Source organism: Canis lupus, chromosome 31 (assembly GCF_003254725.2).
Source record: "Canis lupus dingo isolate Sandy chromosome 31, ASM325472v2, whole genome shotgun sequence".
NCBI lineage: Eukaryota > Metazoa > Chordata > Mammalia > Carnivora > Canidae > Canis > Canis lupus.
In genome coordinates, this window is record NC_064273.1 from 13901412 (window position 1) to 13914961 (window position 13550).

The following is a 13550-nucleotide window of genomic DNA, read 5'->3' on the forward strand; positions in this document are numbered from 1 at the left end:
CTCCCCCCCAAGACAACATCAGAGCTTACTATCACGATACTGTAAGAGAAGTTTCGGACAAATTAAGAGTCCCCGCCAAGCCTCATTGTTACCGTATCCAGTGTCATCCTGGCCTCTTGCAACAAAGCCTTTAACGATGAGTTTTGAGTTAGCATTCCAACTCCTGAAAGCATGTTAGGGAATTTTATTTTTTATTTATTTTTATAAGGTTTTTAATTTTTTAAAATAATCTCTACACCCAACATGAGGCTTAAACTCACAACCCTGAGATCAAGAGTCACATGTTCCAGCAACCAAGCCAGCATGTTAGGTAATTTTAAATAAAAGTCAGTTACCTGTTAAGTGTTCAGTACATTCAGGATTTTCTTTGAATATTCTTCTGTCTACAGGTACAGCAGGTAAGAAACTACAATCGAACACTGATGTCAAAACATTAAGAAAAAGGAAAGAGAAATTTTCATTGGGTAACAACACTGTGCTTCAAAAGGAAACACATATTCTGATTGTTAAGTCACTGCTATTTCTACTGCATCATGCTTCCCCCTACCACAAGGATGAGTTTTCTCTATACTATTATCGATACTGGAAAATTGCCAACTACTTTGTTCTTTTGGTTAATTGAACTAGGAGTTTTATACGCATTATTTAATATACAATGATTAAAAACTCCCTGTTTTATTTTAGCACCACGGCTCTCCTCTTAGGGTTTGCAGATAGATATACATATCCAGAATCTATATATCTACATATCTTTATTCCAGACAGCTCTGCTCCCAGGCCCGTCCTTTTTCCTCTTCTTTCCTTCTTCTTCCTTTCAAGAAGGCAAGCTGAGAAATTCCAAAAGTCGGTTCTGGAAAGGTTCGAATGAGATGCCATATCATACCAGGACAATTTGAACAAATTTCCAGTCACTTTCACTAGCTCTACCCTTTTTTTTTTTTTTTCCACTCTGGTCCATCCAGCATACCATTCTCAGACAGATAATTCAAAAACCTCACTTTCATTGCTTAATCACTTGATGAAGAACCGACCTGGACTCTCATTTCCTACCGCAGCATGTTCACATACATCAGCCTGACTTCAGCTCTCTGCATAAATAATGTAGCCACAACATATGTCCCACTCTTCTAGAACAAATGGCAGTCTTTCTGAATGAAAAACGTTCCTCGCCTTCTCCCTTTATCAGTTATATTTATTTCCAGTTCTGTGATTTAGCTTTGGCTGCCACTCTCCAACCTAGATGCTTTTCTTTTTGTTCTTGAACTAAATAAAACTATTGTTCACGACTCCTCTCTTCTGGAAACTGGGGAGAGAACCCCTCTCTCTGTTACAATTTCACTTGGAGTGAGTGACATATGGCTGGTCACTTCATTTTTGACTAAGGTTGTCCTGACCCTTAGTTTTCTTCTTCTGTACTTACCGTAACCTGTTCATGGGACTATGTCTAGCCAATAATCATGTTGTTGGTTTGGGTGCCTACCACTGGCTATCTAATTAGAAGGATCTCTAAACGTGTTTATTTTTTTAAAAGATTTTATTTATTTATTCATGAGAGACACAGAGAGAGAGGCAGAGACACAGGCAGACACATGAAGCAGGCTCCATGCAGGGAACCCGACGTGGGACTCAATCCTGGGTCTCCAGGATCAGGCCCTGGGCTGAAGGCGGGCGCTAAACCGCTGAGCCACCCGGGCTGCCCTGTACATGTTTTATTTTAGCAAAAATATTTCTTACTCAAGAAGAAAAGTAGAGAGAAAATCTCTTTACCTCTCTGCCCTGCCTCCCTCTCTCATCCTGTCTCTCTCTCTGGACAAACTGCACAGATTTTGAGTGAAGGCAGACAAGAGCTACCCATGTGGCTTCCCACTAGTTACTGATGAGTTACTAAAACCCATTTCCTCCTGTGGATAACAAGAATGTCATCTAATTCATGGTTCATGTAAGAAGGAAATAATACAATATATGTGAGGCCATTAGCACTATTCCCAGCATAGAGTTCGTACTTGGTAAATGGTGTCTTTTTTTTTTTTTCTAATTTAGGAGGGAAAGTCAGTCTAATGATTAAAAGAATAAACCATAAGAAACACAAACCTAGCTTCAAATTCTAGCACTATCATCTATTAATTTGCTAAGTTCTCTTAACCTCTCTGATCCTTACTTTTTCACTTCCAAACATTTGGGTAATAATTTCTGCCAAACACTGGGAAGATTGAATGGGTAATAAAGACATGACCAGTATGTGGACAAGCATGATGTGTGCTTACTGTGATCACCAGGTAAATTTAACGGGATCCTGGGAGACGATATACCTTCTCTGATCCCTGGAGGGAACACTCAGCTTCCCCTGCTTTTCCTCTCATTACAGTGGATTCAACTATGACTATAAATTGAAAACACAGACTCAATTCAGTCACCAGAATGTTTTGTCTGATGTAATAGTGAAAACTACAAATATGATTTAACATGTAACCTAACCCTCAACCATCCAGCACCTGTCTCAGGCTGGAGCTTACAATGGCTCGAGGGCTCTCAGTCTTCTCCCTTCCCATCCACCCATTCTCTCAGGCCTCAGCTGCATTCCAAAATCCCAGTTGAAGAGAGTGAAAAGAAGTAACATCTGAGGTCTTTCTGCTTTCTGATCTGGCAGATAGTTAAGGCTGGCAGCAATTAGTAGAAGGCCATGCATATGTTTACAGCTGCCCTTTGTCTTCATAGTTGCTTTACGGAGTTATTTAAATCTTCTCCTTGGCCAATCTCTCTCATGATTCTCTTGGTCTCAGAAGATACATTTCTATTATAGGGCCTTGGCTCCTGCCTTCGCTACTACTTACCAACTGAACCTCCTTCCCCTGGAATCTTCTCATGCCTCCAGAAGCCCCGAGACAGATCTTGGAAGACCTAAGATAATCCTATACCAGGGCTCTCTTCCCGATGGCCCACAGCCACCTCTCAAGCCTCATTCCTTGTTTCAACAAACCAGATCACCTTCCTTCGATCCTGGTTAGCCTCTCTTTAAGCTTACAGAAGTAGGAGGTGGATCTAAGCCAGAGTCCAGTGCAGCTTCCTCAGGCATGAGTCAGATATCAGGTCTTTGTGGCCTCCTTGAGTCCTTATCTTCCCAACCACAAAAGGATGGGGGACTCATAGCAAGGGGACTGCTGTCTCTGAAGGGGTTTCTTTATGAATATTTTCTCTCTAACCTACTTTTAGATCTTTTTCTGGCCGAAGGATCTAAGACATATGGAATAGGTTCCTAGAGCTACTTCCAATGCCCTCATATGGTGGGCAAGTTGCTTCACACTCACCTTGGTATCCCAGCAGGTACTCTGACATCTGCCCTGTTGTACTCCAGTCAAACTGAGGAAGAAGGAAAACTGAGGAGGAATCCTGTTATTATTCATAAAGCATAGAGCAGTATCTGGCACTGGGACTGGCTACAGAATTTCCTGAGCCAGACAGATGGATATTCAGCTCCTCTTGTTCACATATTATTAAGGATTTCAGGATAATGCTAGGAAAGCGTAAAACCGCCCATCTAAGCACAGGGCCCTGTGTGACGGCACAAGTGACATGTCCATGAAGTCAACCCTCAAAAACACGTGGTAGAAATAGTCATTGCTGTCAGTCCTTTGGTTCATATCCCAAATAATCCCATTCTGCTCAGTTGTGCCTAAATGGTCCTAGCAGCACTGAGACTTTATTGATAATCCATTACCAAAGACCCCACTGCAGCACATTTGTGCACAGCTCAGAATAGATTTCATGCTGAAACAAAAACCAGTCAATTTAGATCTGAACCGACTTCCCCCAAATTTACTGGCTACTTCCCTGATAAGAAAAGGGGGCTTATTAATATCCTCTGTAATTGCTTCTTCCCAATTCTAGTCAGTTGCAGAAAGCAGAGATGTGTGTGAAAGGCACATAAAGCACCACTACCTATACTGGTAGGCTCTTTGTTTCAGCTTTGAAAAAATAATAACAGAGCAACAAAACAGAAAAAGAGTCCTCTAATCAGAAATATTGAGGATGAAAGCACAATGTGCCATCCATCAAAGCACCTAATGCGTGTCATTATTTCCATTAAAGCATTTTGTATTGGGAGAAAATAAGACATTTCTCGGAAGGGGACGGTTTGCCTCTCTAATTCAATGGCACAGAATCCGGCATCCCCGAGGTAAGGTGCAGCAGGAGCTCAGAGTCAGCGTGGAAATGTAGCCACTGCGGAGACCATCCATCTCCCTGACACGGGCAGGGCCTCATTGTGTGGCTGCCAGACAGTCGGCTGAGATGACAATGTCACAGAATACAGAAAAGCAATCCATGTCATTGGACTCGTTTCTGCTCTTACCTATGAAGAGTTCCATAAAGCAGCTCGGGAGAGCATTATTCCGAGGCAAAGCAATGGAGATTGGGTCCGTGGCTGTCATAACCAATGCAGGTGGTCAAGGAGTTAAGTGAACACCGCACAGCGAGCGTGCAGAAGCTCTAGGTGTTAGCAGTGATGCGGGCACTGCATCTTTTTCAGAGCAATATTTTCTGGTGCAGATGCTGAGTCAGATCAGCTGCCTCTGGAGATTGATGACACCTCAGCCTCTCCCATTCCTTGAATCCAAAAAAAAAAAAAAAGAAGACCAAGTGTGCCTGATAGGAAAGACATCACTTGGTCATCATTGAAGAGGTAATTAAAATGACGGTGTGATATGGCTTCCCCCCTGATCAAAAAACAAGAAAAATACAACAGGTAATCTGGAACAGGCCAACCCAAGGAGGACTTGAAGGGCTTTGCATAGATCAATATAGCAAAAAGGGCTAGGGGATGGTCTTTTGAGGACGTGGGACAAGGAAATAGTTTAGGGCAGTCTCAAATAAGGGGCATCTGAGGCTAGATCAAACCTGTCCCTTAGCTCCCCTCACTGCCATTATTTGGAGGATCACCTGGTTTACTGCTATGCTTTGGGATATATGATTTGACCTGTGACCTCTAAATCTGCATAATATGATTTTTCTTAAAAGGATCTCATACTATAGAAGAAGCCACACCTCCCCCAACTCCCCCACCTGTTATTTGAAACAGGACTTCTTTCAGGAAAGAGGGCAATTAGTGCAAAATCTATCAGAAGGCGTCTCAACCTGTCCTCCAGTCTCCAGCCAGGAGCTCCCTGGAAGGAGGCCATGCAACTCTCATTATTTGTTAGGCCACGGCCTATTTTTCCAGCCTGTTGTATAAGACAAATCCATTGCCTCATTCCTCATAGCCTCTCTACAAAGGAAAAAGCAGACAGATCTTCCCAAACTCAGACAGAATATTGTGCACAGCCAAGTGGGCTGAAAAAGCACGCTGCCAAATTGGCTAGCACAGTCCCACGTATCGGTCCTTTCCAGAGTTTCAGCAACAACAACAAAGATGCTGACCCCCAAGAAATGAAAAAGAGAGCTCATATGCTTCTATTTGGACAGAATTAGGGCCCTGAAAAGCAAGCAAGAGATGTTGCCATCAAACTTTTCAGTGCTCTTCAGAAGGATCACAGCAAGGCCTGGTAACCAATATTAAAAAAACAAAAAAACAAAACGAAACAAAATGGAAACGGAAAAACTATCAAGCCTGAACTATAAGTCGGATAGGTAGATGAGTGCTGAAATGGTGTAAGTCCTCGCCACATAGAGGACAAGGCATTTACACACACGAGGGGGTCATAGGTCAAGCTCTGCTGCTAAAGCATTACCATTTCTCACAAGGATAATATGATCGTTAGAATCCTAATAAACAGGGATCCCTGGGTGGCGCAGCGGTTTGGCGCCTGCCTTTGGCCCAGGGCGCGATCCTGGAGACCCGGGATCGAATCCCACATTGGGCTCCTGGTGCGTGGAGCCTGCTTCTCCCTCTGCCTCTCTCTCTTTCTCTCTGTGTGACTATCATAAATAAATAAAAATTAAAAAAAAAAAAAAAAGTTGCATTTAAAAAAAAAAAAAAAGAATCCTAATAAACAATTAATAATAGCCACTACTCTTCATGAGTTGACCAAGTGTGACGCACCATGATAAGCCCTATCCCTGGCCTATCTCATTCTCACCCCAACCCTGAAATTATTCCAGACCCACAGCTGAGAATACTGAAGTTCAGAGGAGTTCAGATTCTTGCTCCAGCTAATAGTGGCGGAGTCAGCCCTCGAGGTCAGTACAGACCGATGCAAAGGTCTTCCGCAGTGAAACCAGTTCCCATTCACTTCAGCTGCTCTGAAAATCATCAGCTGTGACTTTGATCCTCATTGGTTTCATCAGTACTTGTGGTATGTAATAAATTTCTATAACAGATGATGTATTTGCCCTCAGAGAATTAAAAATTCCAAAGAGGATCTTCTAGAAATGAATTTAATTTTTTTTGGGGGGGGGGGGAGAATATCTTTGAGATGATCAACAATTAGGGAAGAACTGGAATAGAACCACAGCACTTCAGGTATTCCCTCATCCACCCCAGCAGTGGATCAACGTCTCCCCCTCCCCCGTTCTCTCTCTCTCTCTCTCCCTCCCTCCCTCTCTCTCTTCCTCTCTCCCTCTCTCTCTCATTCATTTGTTTGATCACAGCACTCCTATGCCCATGCTACACAATGTGAAGGCTGACTCCCATCTGCCCTCTTTTCTCAGAGACCAATAGTGAGGCATTCAGACTGCAGGGATCACACCCCCAGTGGCTGCAGGGCCTCTGGTGGCAGTCAAGAGATTGGAAACTCTACAATCTCAAAACACTCCATCAAGCCATTCAGCCAGTGGCATTTCACATAATGCTACATGATTAAAGACCATGAAGGTTAAACATTCTAACCAGACACATATGTCTAGCAATGGTCTTTTGAAAACCCCCATTCTGAGGAACCATCTGGACATTCCAGGTGATCTCCATGCCTACTGATGGGGGTCTACTCCATCATACATAATAGTTTGTGTAATCCAGCAGAGAGTGTATTTGATGGCCTCTTTTGTTTTAGCTTCTTTAAGAAGAGAGCCAAAGATTGGCTTCACTTTCATCAAAAGAGTATTGTTACACATAGATAAGAATGCCCTGGCTCTTTAAGAGTTTTAGAATTTAGAACTTGTTCCTGAGTAGTGTAAGGATTTAGATTCTAAGTGAGACTCTGAAGACTAAGGATAACTCAGACAATGGATGCTGAAATGACACAGGGCTAAATTTTAGCTGAATGCAGGGAATACCCTTCTAACAGCAAGAATAGTACAGGGTTTGAATAGATTCCCTGGCTCTCAGAGAGTGAGATATTCATAAAATCTGAGTCAGACAAGATCTTAGTAATTGTCTCTCCAGCACACTCTTTCTACAGAGGAGGAAAAGTGCCAAAGGCTGGGGGCTTGAAGACGGGACCTCAGATTCCTGGACTTTAGATTTACAGGACAGAGCATTTTCCTCAAAAACAAACTGGATACGCTCAAACAGAGGCTTGATTAAACTTTGTTCAGAATGTTACAGTTTAGATAGCAGAAAAGGGCTCAAGGAATATTTTCAACTCTCATAGTCTTTGATATTGTAGCTAACTACCTGGGATAAATGGTATAATGCTGGTAGGTGATGATACACTAGATAACTTTAAGATTTCTCCATCATCCTAACACTGTATATAGACAGAAGCACCATCTGTTATTTTTAAAAAAGAATACATCCAATAAAAATCACCTAAAGAGAACTCCTATCTGTCTGTAATCTATCTACCGTCATCTATGTATGTATGTATGTGGATATATGTATATTGTATGTGTATATATGTATATATACACTTCATGTGTGTATATATATTACATATGCATTTATATATACATATTCATATAACTTTGCTTTTCTACAGAACGTTGCGAATACAGAAGCAAAATACAATGTTATCCTGATCATTTTATTAAATGACCTAAATAAACATTGTGCTAATAAAGAGTGCTACCCCAATTCTCTTTTAGGAAATAATTTTTTCACACATTTGTTTTTTTAGTGCATAGTATAAGATCTTCCAAAGAATGTTTAATTTAGGTGAAAACTTACCTGTTAGACACAAAATGGATTTTCATAAATTGTCTCTGAAATGCAATGCCTTGCAGTGGGCCAGAGCATTCATCTATTTAATATTTGAAGTTTGGAAACTGAAAAACGAACTCTAGAAGCCAATGTCATTTTGTCATGTTCCATTTTGCTGAGTCATGAATATAAAGGTCAGTATGCAAAAAAGGAATCACTTAAGCAGATAAATGAGATTGTCCAACAAACGCTTTCGCTGAGATTCAATTGAATTCAGCCAAGAGTTTTGAACTTCTATTCTTTCACATTATCAGCGAAGCAGTATTTCTCATTAAGCTTCTGAGGGACCACTTAAACATTTCAATAATGCTTTATTCCATTTTACATGGACAATTATATGCCATATTAGCAGTCATGAATCTGAGGTTTCCTGAAAAAAAAATAAACAGTCTTTGTGGAAGTCCAGGGCCTGATATTAATTTTGCAATAAAAGAAAGAAAATTTTTGAATAAAAATTTAGAATCAAATATAATCTTGCCAGTATTCAGTGTTTTTTTTTTTAGTATTCAGTGTTTTATTTAAACATACATACATATCATCTACTATCCTTTCCTTGAAACATTATTTATATGACTATATTTTTGTCCATAAATTTTGAATGGACAGTAAAATCTTGCCACTTTTAGAATCAAATTCATTCTGACACTAGAACACTGACTAAACCTGTTATTTGTCCATTTTCACTTAAATTTCTTTTTCTCCATTATGCTATATTCTCTAAATTTCACCTTCCTTTTTTCATAAATTGAGCACAATACACTCTCCAAGCTGTCACTGAATATTAAATTCCATATATTTTCAAAAATTTTAATTGTCCTAGCTCTAGTCAGATTTAATGATACTTGAAAAAGGAGCTACAATAACCCTAGCAAAATGCCCTGGGTTAAGCATAGAGAAAGAGCCCAGAGTCATAGATTTGGGTCCTGAAATGGCTGATCTCAATTGCTTTGTACCCTCCTCCTGGTTCTTTTTCCTAAGCACTGTTGGTTGTCAAAATCACCAACATTTCCATTTATATTCTCACTTATCCTGCCAGCATGGCTAAGATGTAGAACATTCTCTTTATCTTAATTCACTTCTTTGCTTCCGTTTCACTATGCAATGCTCAGATAAAGTGTGGGCTACATCAAATTCAGAACAGAAAGCCTGTATTATTGTCCTCTTTATTCTCCCCAGCTGAGAGATAGGACCTAGATCTAGATATATTTGATATTTCAGAACCCATTCAAAACAATTTAAAGAGTCAGAATTTGTGTAGTCACCTAAGAAATGTATTTTGTAAGTGACAATTATAAAAGCTATGGAAGTTCATTCTCTAGTTTTCTAATTTTAGGAAGGAAAGAGTTATTATTTACTGTCTGTAATGACACAATTTATGCAAAATAAGAAAATGTTTTATGCATTTGACTGTGCCTATTTATTCTATTGTGGCTTGCTTTCTTTTGGTATGTTAGGGAGAGAAGTAAGGATCAAATCATTTGGAGGGTTTTTTTTTTCCCTTATGTTTCATATCAGATGACATTGTATCTGAATAGAGCCGGATCCCAGTTGTTATTCAACCAGTGAGCCAAAGGACGTTGATAATAGAAATTTCCCCAATTGGTTTCTTTGTTTTTAAAGTAGAAGGGTAATTTAAAATAAAACTAATTTTGTTTTAGTTTTTGAAATTTCAAATAATTACTATGCTATAAAATAGAACTCAAAATAGTTAATTTAATTGAGATGTCTAAGCCTAACACTACTAGACCTTTCAAATGAGCATGACTTACACTGATACACTGATAATGATTTAATAATATGTATTATCTCCCTCGAAGTTGGTATACTTACATAAACAATGGTTCGAAAGCCATAAGCCAAATTGAAAGTGAACCAGTACAGAAAGTGCTGAATGCGTCTATTATGCATTATTTTAGCTAGGGTAATGAATATTGTATTATCTCTTAATGTCGAGGTAGTTTTGTACTATTGTGGTGTCTGTTATTCTTAGAGAATCCTTAATGTAATGAAATGGAGCTAAGCTTAAATGCTATTTTGCTGGTTAGGTCATTATTTTTCCTTTTTGCTTGCACTTTGGATTATATAAAATCCTGCAGAGGCGAGAAGACACTTTAAAGATACAATAGAAGCAATGCTAACTTTAAAGTGAATCTTTCCTGGGTGGAACACAAAGTGCTTTCACTCATGATTTCTAATTACAGTATAGGTGACTCAAGAATTGCCACATATTTCATTCCCAGAAAAGGCACCATAAATAAATACTCTGTAGATGAGGAAAATTTAGGGATCATAAGATTAGATGACTTGCTTAGAACTAAATATATATATATACACATATGCATGTATGTGTATATAACTAAATATAGGTATATACACATATATAACTAAATATGTATATAACTGAACATATATACATAACCTATATATATATATTTATTTATTTATACATATATAAAAGGGAAGGGAACTAAACATTAATTGTCTAGTATGTTCTAGGATTGAGGCAAATAGGTAAATGTTTTATAAATAATACCTCATTGACCCTCCTCCATGTTTTTCTAAGCATCAAATACTTGCAAAATTCCAAGCCACTGTTAGCAAATCAATTCTACCATGAAGATTATTTCACACTCATACCTCATATAGTGAGCTATACTCCCTACCAACCAGACAAAAGCATGGAAGCAGCATCTACTTTGATTTCTTTTCATGACTGACTTGGGAGCCCAAAATCTTTCCAAGGTCACTGAGTAACTAGTGTGAATTCCACTTTCATACTTTCCGGAGATCTAGTAGCCCCTCCCTTCTCTCTCCATTCATGCCCCTGGTTCTTTCTCTACTGCCTCCTTTTGTCACTGCCACACTTAGCAACAGCTGCTCAAATGATGCCCACTTCAGTTCATTATTTAACTCCCTTAACATCTCTCTGTAATAATTGTGTTTATTCAGGAGTTTCATCTTTGAGGATAGTGGATTAATTATAGTCTATGCAGGCACCATCTTCCTAAAACTGCCAATTCATCACCTTGCTACACATGGTTGGACACATTTCCCAACTGATTATTACGCGTGACCACTAGTGGTGATCATTTCCTAACTTGATTTTCTACATTTTCTGGAAGTAGTTTGCTTATTCACTTTTCCCAACATCTATCCTTACACAGATGCAGATAAATTTGTATCTTACTTTATAGACAGATATGAATATAATTTATAAAAAGACCACCTTTGTAGTTGAACATTACTACTTATTTTGAAATTCAAAAATATGTACACATTTCATTACTCATTTTTTTCCTTATATTACAACTACGTTTTATGTGCTTAATGTTGACTCAATCATGATTTGATTTATCAAATCAAAGCTTAAAAAATATATTTCCTTTTGGCCAAAATCAAACTTTTGACATTCAACTTATCACCATTAGAGCTCTACAATGTTTGGAAATCCATTTTAGACTGATCTCTTTTTTGTTTTTAGCAGGTATCACTTTTTTTAAAAAAATCTACACCTTTCAGGAGAGTGGTATGCAATAGACCAACATCTTGGTGCTTAATTGGTAAGTTGGTAATTCTAGAAGCAGTGTGCTTTATTTGATAATAATTTTTAAAGTCATAAGCTGATATTTCTCTATGTCATTTGCTTTCTTCTCCTAATGAGATTTAAAATTTTATCCTCATCTTTTTTATATCAGTGATTTTTTTTTCTATTTCCCATGCTATATATATTGTCACTCTAATCCATATGTTTCAATGACAGTGTTTCCCAAAGATGTAGAAACTTTAATTTGGGGGGTATACGATTATATTTTATTTAAGTAAACCATAAAGAAACTCCTACGGTTCATTAGTCATCCTCCCCCTCTTTCCCTGCTTCTTATCCCCCCTAGCTTTGGGGAAAAGTAGTGCAATAATAAGGATTATAATTAGATAAAGATACATGGGGACACCTGGGTGACTCAGCGGTTAAGCGCCTGCCTTTAGCCCAGGGCGTGATCCTGGACTCCTGGGATCGAGTCCCACGTTGGGCTCCCTGCAAAGCAGCCTGCTTCTCTCTCTGCTTCTGTCTTTTCTCTACCTCTCTCTGTGTCTCTCATTAATAAATAAATTATTAAAAAAATAAAAAAATAGATAAGGATACATGGGTAGAATATGCTATTACTGAGTAATAGTTACATATTATTTCTTTTTGACCAATGGCTAAAGGAACATGGAGTGATTCCTAGGTGAAAGACCAGATAAATCTGCTAGCTATCATTATTCTAGTCAGAACAAGCTCCCTAAAAAAAAACCACTCCCAGCCACTTTCCATTGCAAGGTAGCATACTGAATACAAAGAAACTTATTTTATAAATCGAGTCCACTATTTCTTTATATTTTGTTTCTCCCGTTGTTCTTATTAATATCATTTTATCATAGGATGTTCCAGTATTGAATTGTAATCCTTTAGAGGAGCTTGAACATAAAGACAATGATATTTAATACCTTCTGTTTTAACTAATCTTATAACTGAGGTTGAAGTGCAACAAGTTTAGTTTAAGAATAATCAAGAAGAAACGTATCAGACACTTGGAAACACTCACCCCTAAAGATTATGTAGAACAATGTTTTATATATTCTATAAAAAGTTTACAATATTACTTGCAATTTTAAGTACCAATATACAAAAGACCCAGGCACAATTGAGCTATAACATTCAAATTGCAACAGTATAGTTACATTTTGTTAGCCCTTTCATATCACTCCAAATAAATCCACATTTAACAAGGTCTCAGAATGATGTTTTTTTTTTTTCAAATAACATAAATCCAGGAAATTCAGAAAGTTGCACTTAGCTTAGTTTGATTACAAACATCTGTCATTGGCATGCACTAGGCACTGCTTACCTATGTCTCCAATTTAGCACTCTGTGGTAGTTGTAAATTGCCCCTCTAAACAATCAGATAAAGCTCAATCACCTTGAAACATTTTATTTTTCAGGTTTTGGTTTTAAATTTTAGTATAAGCCAACTGTATATTTTTCAATAATTTGACAATTTAAGCTAAGCAAAAGTTCTACTTGGGGAAATGTTACTTTAAGGACACTCCCATTCTGATGTTAGCTATTAAATTTTTACTAAGGTGTTGTCAGTTCCAGTTCAGTAAAATAAGGTTTATACAACTTAAACTCCTAGTTAAGTAATATAAAACATGTTGTTCAGAATTTGTTTTACTCCAGTAATATAATATTCACAGTCACCCCGAGAAATGTGTTCTTTGATCCCCATTATAGAGGTAAAGAGAGGCTTAGAGAAATTAAGTAACAGGCCTCAAGGCAATACCAGCTGCTATGGGCTTACCCAGGATTTGATTTCAAGCCATTCTGACTCCAAAGACATAAATCCAAGTTAAATGCAACTGATGTCTCTGCTTTCTTCTACTCTTCTCTTTGAGAGCTGGTCAACGATGTAAGACCTCTTCTATGTACTATCATCTATAG

The 13550-nt window shown here is 38.2% G+C and overlaps 1 long non-coding RNA gene across 4 annotated transcripts in view; it reads left to right on the forward strand.

Annotated features, from left to right (window-relative positions):
* Positions 1-7134: 7134 nt before the first annotated feature.
* Positions 7135-13550, forward strand: part of LOC125754097 (uncharacterized) — an 81455-nt gene continuing 75039 nt past the window's right edge. For 2 of the 4 annotated variants that reach the window (XR_007407512.1, XR_007407513.1), the window contains exons 1-3: positions 7135-7569; positions 8095-8205; positions 11553-11631. This is a non-coding gene — a long non-coding RNA (uncharacterized LOC125754097). The remainder of the gene's footprint in view (positions 7570-8094; positions 8206-11552; positions 11632-13550) is intronic. The other 2 variants (XR_007407511.1, XR_007407514.1) reach the window with 1 other exon arrangement.